This window comes from Macaca fascicularis, chromosome 6 (genome assembly GCF_037993035.2).
Source record: "Macaca fascicularis isolate 582-1 chromosome 6, T2T-MFA8v1.1".
NCBI classification, from domain to species: Eukaryota; Metazoa; Chordata; class Mammalia; order Primates; family Cercopithecidae; genus Macaca; species Macaca fascicularis.
Genome location: NC_088380.1, coordinates 170859311 through 170873299, shown reverse-complemented (window position 1 = coordinate 170873299; position 13989 = coordinate 170859311).

Genomic DNA, 13989 nt, shown 5'->3' with positions numbered 1-13989 from the left:
ACCTGGATGTGAGACAGGAAGTCAAAGGAGATAATTCTGGAGATTTAACATTTGACTGCTCTGCTGGATTTTGGACTTGCATGGGGCCTATAACCCCTTTGTTTTGGCCAATTTATCCCATTTGGAACAGCTGTATTTACCCACTACCCATACCATCATTGCATCTAGGAAGTAACTAGCTTGCTTTTGATTTTATAGGTTCATAGGTGGAAGCGACTTGCCTTGTCTCAGATGAGACTTTGGATTGTGGACTTTTGGGTTAATGTTGAAATGAGTTAAGACTCTGGGGGACTGCTGGGAATGTATGATTGGTTTTGAAATGTGAGGACATGAGATTTGGAGGGGATAGGGGTGGAATGATATGGTTTGGCTCTGTGTCCCCACCCAGATCTCATCTTGAAATTTACTCCCAAATCTTCCATTATTGTAGGATGGATCTGATGGAAGATAATTTGAATCATGGGGGTGGTTTCTCCATACTGTTCTCATGATAGTGGATAAGTCTCAAGAGATCTGATGATTTTATCAAGGGATTTTGCTTTTGCATCTTCCTCATTTTATCTTGCTGCCACCATGTAAGAAGTGCCTTTCATCTCCCACCATGATTCTGAGGCCTCCCCAGCCATGTGGAATTGTGAGTCCAATTAAACCTCCTTTCCTTCCCAGTCTCAGGTATGTCTTTATCAGCCATGTGAAAATGGACTAATACAGAAATGTAATCTGCAGGTTTTATATTATTTTCTATTGCTTTTGGGGAAGCTAAAAAAAAAACCTGTATATAAGTTTCCAAATTAGGATTATACATTTAGATATGGATAAACACATGAATATGTATATATGTGATGTGTATACATACATACATATATATATATATGCATGCACACTTATTTTTTCTAAGAACTTTCCAGAACAAATAGTTTGTGTTTAATATTTTATTCTTGACACTCACTACTAATATTCTCCAGATAAACCCATAAGCAAGTATTTGGAAGAACAGTCAACAAAATATTTTTCATTACATTATCCTGTTACTGAAAGTTTGTTCGTTTCATTTCTTCTGATGAAAAAATATCAATGAGCAAATATATAATGTCAGTCAGCCTCCCTCTGAGATCTTTTATAAAGACTTTACTTTTTGCTTCAAGTACATGATTAAGTAGTGCCCTCTGTCCTTAGTATGTACAATATACTAAAAGACCTGAATTCAGTCCTTTAATCATAAATGCTTAAAGGAAACAGCCTGTTCTGTGTTTTCTAGATATGTTATCAGCTGTACCTTGAAAAACGACTTTCTATTTTAGAAACTGAATTTCCAAAAAGAATTATCATGAACAGAAGATCTAGCTGAGAGAAGCTCTTACCCAGTAGAACCTGAATAAATTAATTCCCTGGTTATAAAGATCCTTGATTCCTCTTCACATTTGACTTACATATTTAACCAAAAACAAAGAAACAATTTATAGCCAAACCAAGTGTCTCTATAAATCCTTCAAAGAATTAAGGCTGAAAACTAAACTTATCTAGCCCATTTACATCACAAAAAGCAGGCTCATAACTCATGATTTCTTAACACCAAGCAATGCTTAATAAAATTCTAATTAGACATCTAAAGGTTCATCATGCTACACTGACCAGAGAAAAATTAGGGGGTATCAAGCGATTTTTTATAATACCTGGTTTCTCTCATGAATTTTAGGAATATTATATGAATTATTGTTACTATACTCAGGAAAAACCACCAGAGTTCGATGTCCTGTTTAGGAACTTGAGTTATTTAAAAATATTTTTTAAATATAAATTTTAGTTTCTATTTTTTGTCAACTACAGTAGGCAAAAGAATGTTTTCAGAAGATTAGTCTGAGACCCTAGTAAACAAACATTTCTAACATTTGTGCTATTTTGGCTCTGGTTAGACGAAATTAAAGTAGACTATTACTGGTCTATTTCAGGATTAGGGAACAGAAGCAGAGGTTAAAGAGAAAAGAAAAATTGCAGAAATGCAAAGAAATCAGTTAAGCAGTGTGAAATTGCCACTTCCCAATAGGTTCTCATTGATGGAGAAATGTGTTCAGGCTTACACTTATTAGCAGAAGCTCTTCTTTTTGTCACCAGTTAAATTGTTTCCTATACATAGCCAAAACAAAACAAAAAACCCAAGTAGAAAGATATACATGGTGTTTCTTCCCATATAAAACTTTATCCCATGAGCTAATATATCTGTTCTACTAATATAGTTTAGGTAGACATTCTTAATTCTTCTTAATTATATCAGATTAAAGCCTGATAAATCTATCAGATCTTATTTTTTAATATTCTGAATGTTTATGCCCTTTACCCCAAATTTATGTGTTAAATCCTAACTCCAAATGTGCTGCAATTTGCAACTGGGGCCTTTAGAAGGTGATTAGATCATGAGGGAGGAGCTCTCATAAATGGAATTATTGCCCTTAGAAAAGATATCTCATGGAGCTCCCTTTTATTTCTGCCATGTGAGGACATCTATGAACCTTTTGCCAGGGCTTTGATCTTGGACTTCCCAACCTCTGAAACTGTGAGAAATAAATTTCAGTAGTTTATAAGTCACCCAGTCTATGTTATTTTTGTGATAGCAGCTCAAATGAACAAAGACAGAGCTATTTTGAAGGGTAATGCCTAGGAAAATATTTTCGCCATTATACGTAATTAGTTCCCTTGCAGCTTCTGCAAAATAGCAAACTACAGAACAACTTAATCACACTGAAAAAAATTCTTACCATGCCCCTCAGCTTTCAACCTGGCTCTTCTTGTTCAACTGTTGATATTTTAGTCATTCCCAAGCAAAACCTATTCAGTTAAAAAATATTTTGCTGTGCAGAAGCTCTTAGTGTAAATAGATCCCATTTGTCAATTTTGGCTTTGGTTGCCATTGCTTTTGGTGTTTTAGACATGAAGTTGTTGCCCATGCCTATGTCCTGAATGGTATTGCCTAGGTTTTCTTCTAGAATTTTTATGGTTTTAGGCCTTACGTTTAAGTCTTTAATCCATCATGAGTTAATTTTTGTATAACATGCAAGGAAGGGGTCCAGTTTCAGTTTTCTGCATATGGCTAGCCAGTTTTTCCAGCACCATTTATTAAATAGGGAATCCTTTCCCCATTGCTTGTTTTTGTCAGCTTTGTCAAAGATCAGATGGTTATAGATGTGTGGTGTTATATCTGAGGCCTCTGTTCTGTTCCTTTTGTCTATGTATCTGTTTTGGTACCAGTACCACGCTGTTTTGGTTACTGTAGACTCGCAGTATAGTTTAAATTCAGGTAGCGTGATTCCTCCAGTTTTGTTCTTTTTGCTTAGGATTGTCTTGGCTATGGCTATGCGGGCTCTTTTTTGGTTCCATATGAAGTTAAAGTAATTTTCTCCAATTCTGTGAAGAAAGTCAATGGTAGCTTGATGGGGATAGCATTGCATCTATAAATTACCTTGGGCAGTATGGCCATTTTCACGATATTGATTCTTCCTATCCATGAGCATGGAATGTTTTTCCATTTGTTTGTGTCTTCTTTTATTTCCTTGAGCAGTGGTTTGTAGTTCTCCTTGAAGAAGTCCTTCACATCCCTTGTAAGTTGGATTCCTAGGTATTTTATTCTCTTTTTAGCAATTGTGAATGGGAGATCACTCATGATTTGGCTCTCTGTTTGTCTGTTATTAATGTATAGGAATGCCTGTAATTTTTGCACACTGATTTTGTATCTTGAGACTTTGCTGAAGTTGCTTATCAGCTTAAGGAGATTTGGGGCTGAGATGATGGGGTTTTCTAAATATCCAATCATGTCATCTGCAAATAGACACAATTTGACTTCCTCTTTTCCTATTCAAATACTCTTTATTTCTTTCTCTTGCCTGATTGCCCTGGCAAGAACTTCCAATACTATGTTGAATAGGAGTGGTGAGAGAGGGCATCCTTGTCTTGTTCCAGTTTTTGCCCATTCAGTATGATATTGGCTGTGGGTTTGTCATAAATAGCTCTTATTATTTTGAGATATGTTCCATCAATACCTAGTTTATTGAGAGTTTTTAGCATGAGGGGGTGTTGAATTTTCTTGAAGGCTGTTTCTGCATCTATTGAGATAATCATGTGGTTGTTTTCATTGGTTCTGTTTATGTGATGGATTATGTTTATTGATTTGTGTGTGTTGAACCAGCCTTGCATCCTAGGGATGAAGCTGATTTGATCATGGTGGATAAGTTTTTTGAGGTGCTGCTGGATTTGTTTTGCCAGTATTTTATTTAGGATTTTGGCATTGATGTTCATCAGGAATATTGGCCTGAAATTTTCTTTTTTTGTTGTGTCTCTGTTTTGGTATCAGGATGATGTTGACCTCATAAGATGAGTTAGGGAGGATTCCCTCTTTTTCTATTGTTTGGAATAGTTTCAGAAGGAATGGTACCAGCTCCTCTTTCTACCTCTGATAGAATTCGGCTGTGAATCCCTCTGGTCCTGGACTTTTTTTTGGTAAGGAGGCTAATAATTACTGCCTCAGTTTCAGAATTTGTTAGGCAACCTACAGAATGGGAGAAAAAGTTTGCAATCTATCCATCTGACAAAAGGCTAATATCCACAATCTACAAAGAACTTAAACAAATTTACAAGAGAAAAAATAAATGACCCCATCAAAAAGTGGGCAGAGGATATGAACAGACACTTCTCAAAAGAACACACTTATGCAGCCAACAAGCATATGAAAAAAAGCTCATCATCACTGGTCATTAGAGAAATGCAAATCAAAACCACAATGAGATACCATCACATGCCAGTTAGAATGGCAATCATTAAAAAGTCAGGAAACAAGAGATGCTGGAGAAGATGTGGAGAAATAGGAGCACTTTTACACTGTTGGTGGGAGTGTAGATTAGTTCAATCATTGTGGAAGACAGTATGACGATCCCTCAAGGATCTAGAACCAGAAATACCAGTTGACCCAGCAATCCCATTACTAGGTATATACCCAAGCAATATAAATCATTCTACTATAAAGACACATGCTCACATACATTTATTGAGGCAGTATTCACAATAGCAAAGACTTGGAACCAACCCAAATGTCTATCAATGATAGACTGGGTAAAGAAAATGTGGCTCATATACACCATGGAATACTATGCAGCCATAAAAGAGAATGAGTTCATGTTCTTTGCAGAGACATGGATGATGCTGGAAACCATCATTCTCAGCAAACTAACACAAGAATAGAAAACCAAACACTGCATGTTCTCACTTATAAGTGGGAGTTGAACAATGAGAACACATGGACACAGTGAGGGGAACATCACACACTGGGGCCTGTTGGGGGGTGAGGAGATAGGGGAGGGATAGCATTAGGAGAAATATCTAATATAAGTGACGGATTGATGGGTGCAGCAAACCACCAAGGCCTGTGTATACCTATGTAACAAAACTGCATGTTCTGCACATGTACCTCAGAACTTAAAGTATAATTGACATAAGCAAAATTTAATGTTTTTTATATGTTCCAAATTATTCTAAATATACAACAGAATTTTAATCAAAGGTGGTAATATGTTATTTATAGTCCTTTATATTTATTTCTTTAAAATTTCAATAATTGTCCTAAAAATGTAAACGCATGCTTTAAAATAATTTCATAAGTATGAAAACATGGGTTGCTCCTGTTCAATTTGAAATTACTCTTATGTTGGTTCATATTTGTAAAATTGTAATTTTCATCATTATTTATTTTTTCCTGCTGGTGTTCTGAAAGGTATATGAGTAAGAAGCAGCTAATATATCTCTATCAAGAACATGTTTTGGAAATTAGGCAGATTCAGAAAGGTATCATAGAAATTTTTTAAAGATTATTAACTATGCTCAGTTCTGCCATTTCAAGCTCTGTGGCCCCAATTCAGTTATTTAAGCTCTTTGTGACTTTGTTTCTCAATTTTAAAATGTGTGTAATAATAGTATCTGGTTCATAGGTGCTATGGACTGAATTGCATTCCTCCAAAATTGGTATGTTGATTCTTCAAACCACAATAAGACAGTGTTTGGAGATGGAGTTTTTGGGAGTTACTTACAGTTAGATGAGGTCATGAGGGTAGTAACCTCATGATGAAATTAATTCCCTTATAAGAAGGTACATGAGAAAACTCTCTCTTTCCCTCTCCATTTCTCTTTCTCTACCTCTGCTCCCTACCTCATTCACACAACAAGGTAAAGCCACGTGAACACACACCTACAATGCAGGAAGAGAGCCCTCCCCAGAACCCGACCATCCTGGCACGACGATCTCGGACTTCCAGACTTCAGAAGTGATCGAAAATAAATTTCTGTTGGCTAAGCACCTTGTCTATGATATTTTGTTACTGAGACAGCCAAATGCCTAGGCAGATAAAAAGCGGTCCCCAGAGAATCTCCTACCCGCCCCTCAAGTGTTTACATCCCAGGCTTTTGTGCAGATGAGGGAACCTGCCCAGGACTTGTCTGGGCATGCCCACAGCAAACTGGAGCTTGTGGGTTGGGGGAAGTGGGTGGAGCCACAGAGAATTTACGCCATTTGCAGGGGTGGAGCTTGCTCTCCAGCTCCTATAGTGACCTGGGAATCAATCTGTGAGGTGGGAGACCTGTCAGCAAGAGTCAGTTTTGCTCTCCTGAGGTTTTTTTTTTCCCTTTCCCCTGCTTTTTGCCCAATAAAATCCTGCTCTACTCACCCTTCAACGTGTCTGCATGCCTAAATTTTCATAGTCATGTGACAAGATCCTAGTTTTAGCTGAACAAAGGAGCAGAATTCTGCAATGTTATGGCAGCGTGGATTGTTCCTATAAATATTGATATTATATTTATAACTATATATTTATATATATGATATAAATATAAACTGAGTCCGTTGATGTAAAATGCTTAGAACAACCTGGAACATATATGTTTTAACAATTATTATTATTATTATTATTTTCATTTTTTTGAGACAGAATCTCGCTCTTGTTGTCCAGGCTGGAGTGCAGTGGCACCATCTCGGCTCACTGCAACCTCTGCCTCCTGGGTTCAAGCTAGTCTCCTGCCTCAGCCTCCCTAGTAGCTGGGATTACAGACGCACACTACCACGCTCAGCTAGTTTTTCTGGTTTTAGTAGAGATGGGGTTTTGCCATGTTGGCCTGGCTGGTGTTTTAACAATTATTATTTGGCATCTAGACGCAAATTTTATAAAATCTGAGAACATCAAGATTCATCTGTACTTTTCTCTTACAGTTGCCAGCAACTGGTTTCCCCAAGAATTATCTAAGGCTATCAAAGTGGCTTTTCCTGTGTCTGACAATGGACACATAATTAGCCACACACCTAGATCTCACAACTCTCAACACATAATTTCAGAAAGCAGCATTCAAGGTGCAACTTTAGAGTTAAAATATTAAAATACTAACAAACTGTATTTCTGTTGAGCTCATTTCATTCTTCTAATAAAATGTGTCTAGTTATTTTCATTATAACCATCATGCAAGGGCAAAATCCCTTATAAATAAACATACACAAATATATGTACATATATAAAAATGTATATTCATAATACACACACACACACACACACACACACACACACACACACACACCCCAGAGCTCAAAAAGTTAGTCAAAGAAAGATTTTCATTACCTGGTTAGTAAGACATTTTTGGTCTCTAGAAACAAAACTGTTTCCTGAGGGTTACTTCTATGGAAACCTGCAAAGCATCTGCCCCAGGTGCTAGCAGAAATTGCATTGGTAGTTTTTAAGTGTGTCTGTGGGGAGTGTTTTGAAGGCAAACATATTTTAAATAGTTCTTAATGCCTGTGGGTGTAGCAAGTAATGAATGTGTTTTTTCAAACTATTCATTACCTGCCCTTAATGACAGACACATTTCAGGGAATTCCTTTCAATTTTTATTTACTAAAGGGAGCTTTTTAAACTTTTTTATTGTGAGAAATGAATGTACATATAATCAAGCTGTGCATTTCTTTGAGATATCCTTTTCTGTGTGTGTTCCTATGGCCAGACTTCCGTCCCCTTATCATGACAATTCTGAATATTCTTCACACTTTAGTTTCCCTCTCCTTCAATCTGAGACACAATATAAAGTAATAGTAAGTGCAGATATGTTTGCATTTAGGCTTACTAATTTAAATTTCAGGTCTTCTAATTTCCAGATAAGTGAATTGAGGAACGCTACTGAACTTTTGCATTTTTGCACAATGTTTATTCTGTCTTTCTTTCAGTGATGTCTCCTCCCTAATCACAAAATACAATTCCAATTGTTCGTTCAGTAACTGAGTTCCACCAGCACATAACCTGCCCTTTACTATGTAATCTTACCTCTGCACCAAACTAATAATAATCCTCCCTTCTATTGTTTATACCTTCTCTACATTTGCTTTTGTTTATGCAATTTTTCTTGCCTGCTATGTGGGCTTTTTTCTTATTTATAGGTCATCTCTTTATTTTTTTCATGAAAATGCCAATCTGCATAAATCTCATATATCCAGTTGATTTCACAGAGCCCCTTCTTGTACTATCACTCATAATGCTACTTAGTATGTTACCACTTTATACAGCACTTAGCAATTATGCATTGTTGAATTTAAGTTGATATTATTTCAGCAGAACTGTAATGGTTCTCAAGTGACCACAGATAATATAAGAAATTGGATAAGAAATCTCCTTTACATTTCCTTTGTATCTCTCAGGACACAGCAGCATTTTCTCTGAGGATGAAATGGAAGAATGAGCTCTGCCTAGTATGTTACTCAATTTGTTTAATGTAGTTGACATTACTGCTGTTCCACTGCTACCTAATTTCTATCTCTTCCTGGGCATATGGTAGGATTGTTCTATCCCACCCTACTGAAGTGAACTGTGCTGATATAACATGCTTTGACCAGTAAAACGTGAACAAAATTTGCATGTGTAACTTTCAGATAGAAACATTCGTTTGTTCGGGCTCTACCTCTTCTCTCTTCCTCTGCCATTGTAACCACAGAAGCATGTGTTGATATGGATATTCAATGCCACACTTGTTTATGGAGGACAAGTGCATGGACAGTTTCCCAGAATCAAAATTCTGAGGAGGAAATAAACTTCGGGCTTTAAGCCATGGATATTTTTCATGGGACTTGTTTGTTATTGTAGCATAGTCTAACCTATCCTGACTGAACAGATAAAAAATGGCATATAAATCTATTTTATCCATCAATCCTTGGATGCCTTTCTGTATAATGAATTGATTGCATTTCTTGGTTTATCTTTAGTCACTAATTCATTCAGTAAAGATGTTTACATTTAAGGTTTACTATATGCATGGAACTAGACAAGTTGTTGAGGATAAAAATAATAAACTGAATAGCTGTGGTCCCTAATCTAATAGATATTCTTGTGTAAAAGACCCCCACCCACCAAAAGAAGAGAATGACAGAAAACAAAAATAATTCAACAAACAAAATGGTATGTAAAAGAAACAAGCAAGAGTCTAACAGAGAATACCAGAGAACTTATTTAGATATGGTGGTCAGAAAATCTTGTGATGGGGTGAAGTTTAATCTGGGCTCTAGAGGCTGAGCAGCAAGGGGTGCTATAAGAACTGAGGGTGGCCGGGCACAGTGGTTCATGCCTGTAATCCCAGCACTTTGAGAGGCCGAGGTGGGCAGATGATGAGGTCAGGAGATCAAGACCCATCCTGACTAACACGGTGAAACCCCGTCTCTACTAAAAATACAAAAAAATTAGCTGGGTGTGGTGGTGGGCACCTGTAGTCCCAGCTACTTGGGAGGCTGAGGCAGGAGAATGGCATGAACCCAGGAGGCAGAGCTTGCCACTTGCAGTGAGCCGAGATGGCACCACTGCACTCCAGCCTGGGCGACACAGCAAGACTCCATCTCAAAAAAACAAAACAAAACAACAACAAAAACAGAAAAAAAACCAAAAACAAACAAACAAAAAAACAACAAAGAACTGAGGGCAAGAGCACAGGAGAGCAGTGTGTGCAGGTGCTCTGAGACAGGTGAGAGCATTGCTGTTCAGAGAAACTCAGAGTATGGCTGTAATTAGGTACCATGTTTCCAGATTACTACCATTTTAACACTATATCTCTAAACCTAGAAGAGTCCCTGAATTTCCCAATGACATTTCTCTGTGGAAAGAACATTTAATGTCATCCACCATGAAGAATTCTTTGAACTCAATAATTTCATGGATTATGGGGAAAAATATTATTTTTTTAGAAAACTCAGAAAACAGGAAGAGATGTAATATACAAAAGGCTATTTACACATATATTTATAGAAAGCCTGAGCTGCAAGAAAGAAGACAGCAACATTATTCCACAGAGAAAATAAGTAGTTAAGTTGTGTAGCTTGACATTTATGGCTGTGGAGTTAGTTTTGCCTACATGACGGTGAACTCACTCCAATATAGAGAAATTGAAAAGAGTGCAATCTTAAATAACAGCTGCCATAAAAAAATAGAATTTTTTAAAACAAATCTCAAAACAAGTTGTTTAAATTCTTCTTTAATATTCTCAGCAAATAGTTGATCTCATCAATGATTCAAGAGTAAAAATGGATGAATTTTCTGTTTTATTGAAATGATGATCCTGGCTGAATAATGTAATTAATTAACTTCACACAGTGACCTTGAACATACGAAAAAAAACAATGTGGCTTTTCTGATAAGATCCAAGATTGCTTGTACATTTTTATAGCCTTTAAAAAAATTAGCTTTTTCTTTATCTGCTTCTAGAATTAAGATTTGTCAGCAGCCAATAGATAAATTTTTCACTTGATTTATTTTATACAGAAAATAAGAAGCTTTGAAAAGAATGTAAAAAAATGTTTTGAGTTGCTCTTTGTCAGCTTGATATTGTCTTTCTATCTATTTTTTGTTCTTGACCATTGCAAGCTTCTTCCACCAGTCTTCTAGGTTACCACAGTAGCAGAATCGCATGAATGATGTTTTTAAAACTCAAAACAAACATTTAATACCAAAGTCACACAAATGAATTGTATTTTTATTCATTCTTTCAATATGTATTGCATATTTGCTCCAGCTATTGGTGGTTATTATGCTCATGTTCAATTAAATTGCAGATTGTATATTAATTTCATATTATTGTGAATATGACGGCAAACAAAAAATCCAAAAGATTTTGAATGGCTAGACAAATACATAAAATTTAAAAACATTTTGTTTTCTAAGTATATGAATGTATAATTTTGAAAGATCCTATTTATTGATAAAAGTAGAGAAAAAAATCCAAAAGATTTTGAATGGCTAGACAAATATATAAAATTTAAAATTATTCTGAGTGTATGAGTGTATAATTTTGGAAGATCCTATTTATTGAAAAAGTAGGGGGAAAGGGGTGTATTTAGTCCTATCTGATCATTTTCTTTTCAAAACTTCTGATGTTTCCCAAATCATGGCTGTCTTTATTCTATTGAATGTCCCAACTATGTCTTGAGTAAATGGCCTAGCAATGGCTAAGGAAACAGCACAAAGCCTTTCAAAAACCAGTTGTTATCAATGAGTGACAAAGGAAAGAAAAGTGTTCAAATCCAGTCCCCTAAAGGTGGTTACATGCCCTGGACTTTTGAGATGAGGCGGACCAGTACATTTCCTCAACTCAGCTTCCCTGACCGCTACTTTGTTTGTAGACAAGGGTTTTCAGGGTATCTTGCCTGTGGTTTTATTCACTTGACTTTGGAGTTAAAACTCTATGAGGCCAAGTGAGTATCTGGATTAGCATGACAGTGGTCTCTATGTCAGTGGTCAACACTTTCAGATACACAGTACATTGAGATCATTCATATTATAGTATTACGGTATTACTATTTGAGTGTTGAAGAAAATTCACAATCACTCTGTGAAACAAAGTTGGAAGAAATTTAAATAGAGCAAGTTATAAGAGGGTGTAGTTGGGTCTATCTTTTAAAATCATTAAAAAAATCTCTGCCTTTAATTTAGATTGTTAGTCCATTAACCTTTAAAGTAGTTAATTCTTTATTGATATGTTTGATTTGCTTCTACCATTTTATGTGTTTTCCATTATCACCTTTCTTTGGTTGTTGCTGTTGTTTCTTTGTGCTTGGATTTCTCTTGCCCACTTTCTAAGATTATTTACATATATTTTAAAATTCTACTTAAACTTTATATTGGCTTTTTAGTCGTGACAATTAGGTTATTGCTACAGAGATTATAATGTACTTGTTAACTTTCAATATCTTAGCTAAAGTTAATATTGTATCAGTTCATGTAAAATACAGAAATGCTGCGATTCTTTTTATTCTATATGAAAGAAACCTCAAAAGACAATGTTACGATTGTGCCTTTAATTCATTGTGTGGTTTTTTTAAAAAAGAAAAGAAAACATAGAATTTTGTGTGTACCCACATATTTACTGTTTCCAGTTTTATTCTGAGGATTCAAGTTTTGATCTCAAGTCATTTTCCTGCAGCCTTTAGAATTTCCTTTGGGGCCTTTAATAGATCTGTTAGCAACACATTATCTTCATAATTTTTTTCATCTAAAATGTCTCTGTTTCACCTTGATTCGTGAATATTATTTTCATTGGATATAGAATTCTAGGATAACATTGTTTTATTTCAGCATTTTAATAATGTTCACCATCTTCAGGGCCTCATAGCTTCTGATGGAAGCCAGTCATTAGTTAGATCATTTTATCCCCTTATGCACCGTTTTGGGTTTTTTGTTTGTTGTTTTGGCTGCTCTTAAGGTTTGCTCTTTAATTTTGGCTTCTGGTAATTTTACTACATTTTGCTTAAGCATAAACTTCTTAATGTGTATTTTCCTTGATATTTACCTAGCATCATTTATCTGTACATTTCTTTTTACATCAACTTTGAAAAACATTAAACTAGTATTTATTCAAATATATGTTCTGCTCCACTCGTCTTTCTTTCCTTCTTGTATTTCAGTCACAGCCCTGTTGGAACATTTGCATTACCTAACAGTTCTCAGATTCAGGTTCATGTTTTCAGTCTTTTTTCCTTTTTTCTGCATCTGGGATAATATCTTTCATTATATCTTCTTCAAATATGCTTACTATTTCCTTTGTCATCTGCATTTGGCTATTAAGTTCTTCCAGTGATTTTTAAAAATCTCAGAAAACATTTTTATTTATCTCTTGAGATTTTCTGTCTTTTCTTTCACTGTGTGCACATTTTATTATACTTCTTTTGAGATTGTTATTAAAGCTGTTTAAATTTCTTGTCTGCTCTTTTCAGTATCTGGTTCAGGGTTGAACCTTGCTGATTTTCTTTTCTCTTGAGAATGTTTATATAATTTTTTTGTTTAATTTTGGTTTATATTCTAGACATCACAAATATTAAGTGGAGGACATTCTAGATAATATTATATCCTATTGTTCTATAAATACAGTTTCTTTTATTTTTGCTGGAAATTATGATGGCTGAACTTGAACTGTTAGCACTATTTCATGGGCCACTGCTCTGCTCTATATTCAGATATTTTGTCTTTAGCTGAACTTCATTGCATCTATTTCTAAGCCCATTATTCCAACATTTAGAAATTCTGTGTAAGCTGACCCTTGAACAAGATGAGTTTGAACTGCAAGTGTCCACTTATTTGCCATTTTTTCTTTAATAAATACATTTGATCCTCTATGTCTGTGGTTTCATAGCCCTGAATTCAACCAAAGTGGACTGAAAATATGGTATCATGACATGTAAAAGGGATGAATGAAGAGAGCTTATTTTTGTATCTCTGTTTGGGCCAGCTGCAGGACTGGAACATGCATGCATTTTGGTATCTGTATTGGAGCAGGTACTGGAAGTTGCAGGTACCAAGGGACAACTGTATTAGATATTTTTAAAGAAATAAAATAATGCAGGCATACGTAAAGACCTCTGAATAACATTCCTCAATTATATTCTCTTCTAACACCTTCTAAATTTGGTCTGTTTTTATTGTTATTATACACATCATAATACATATA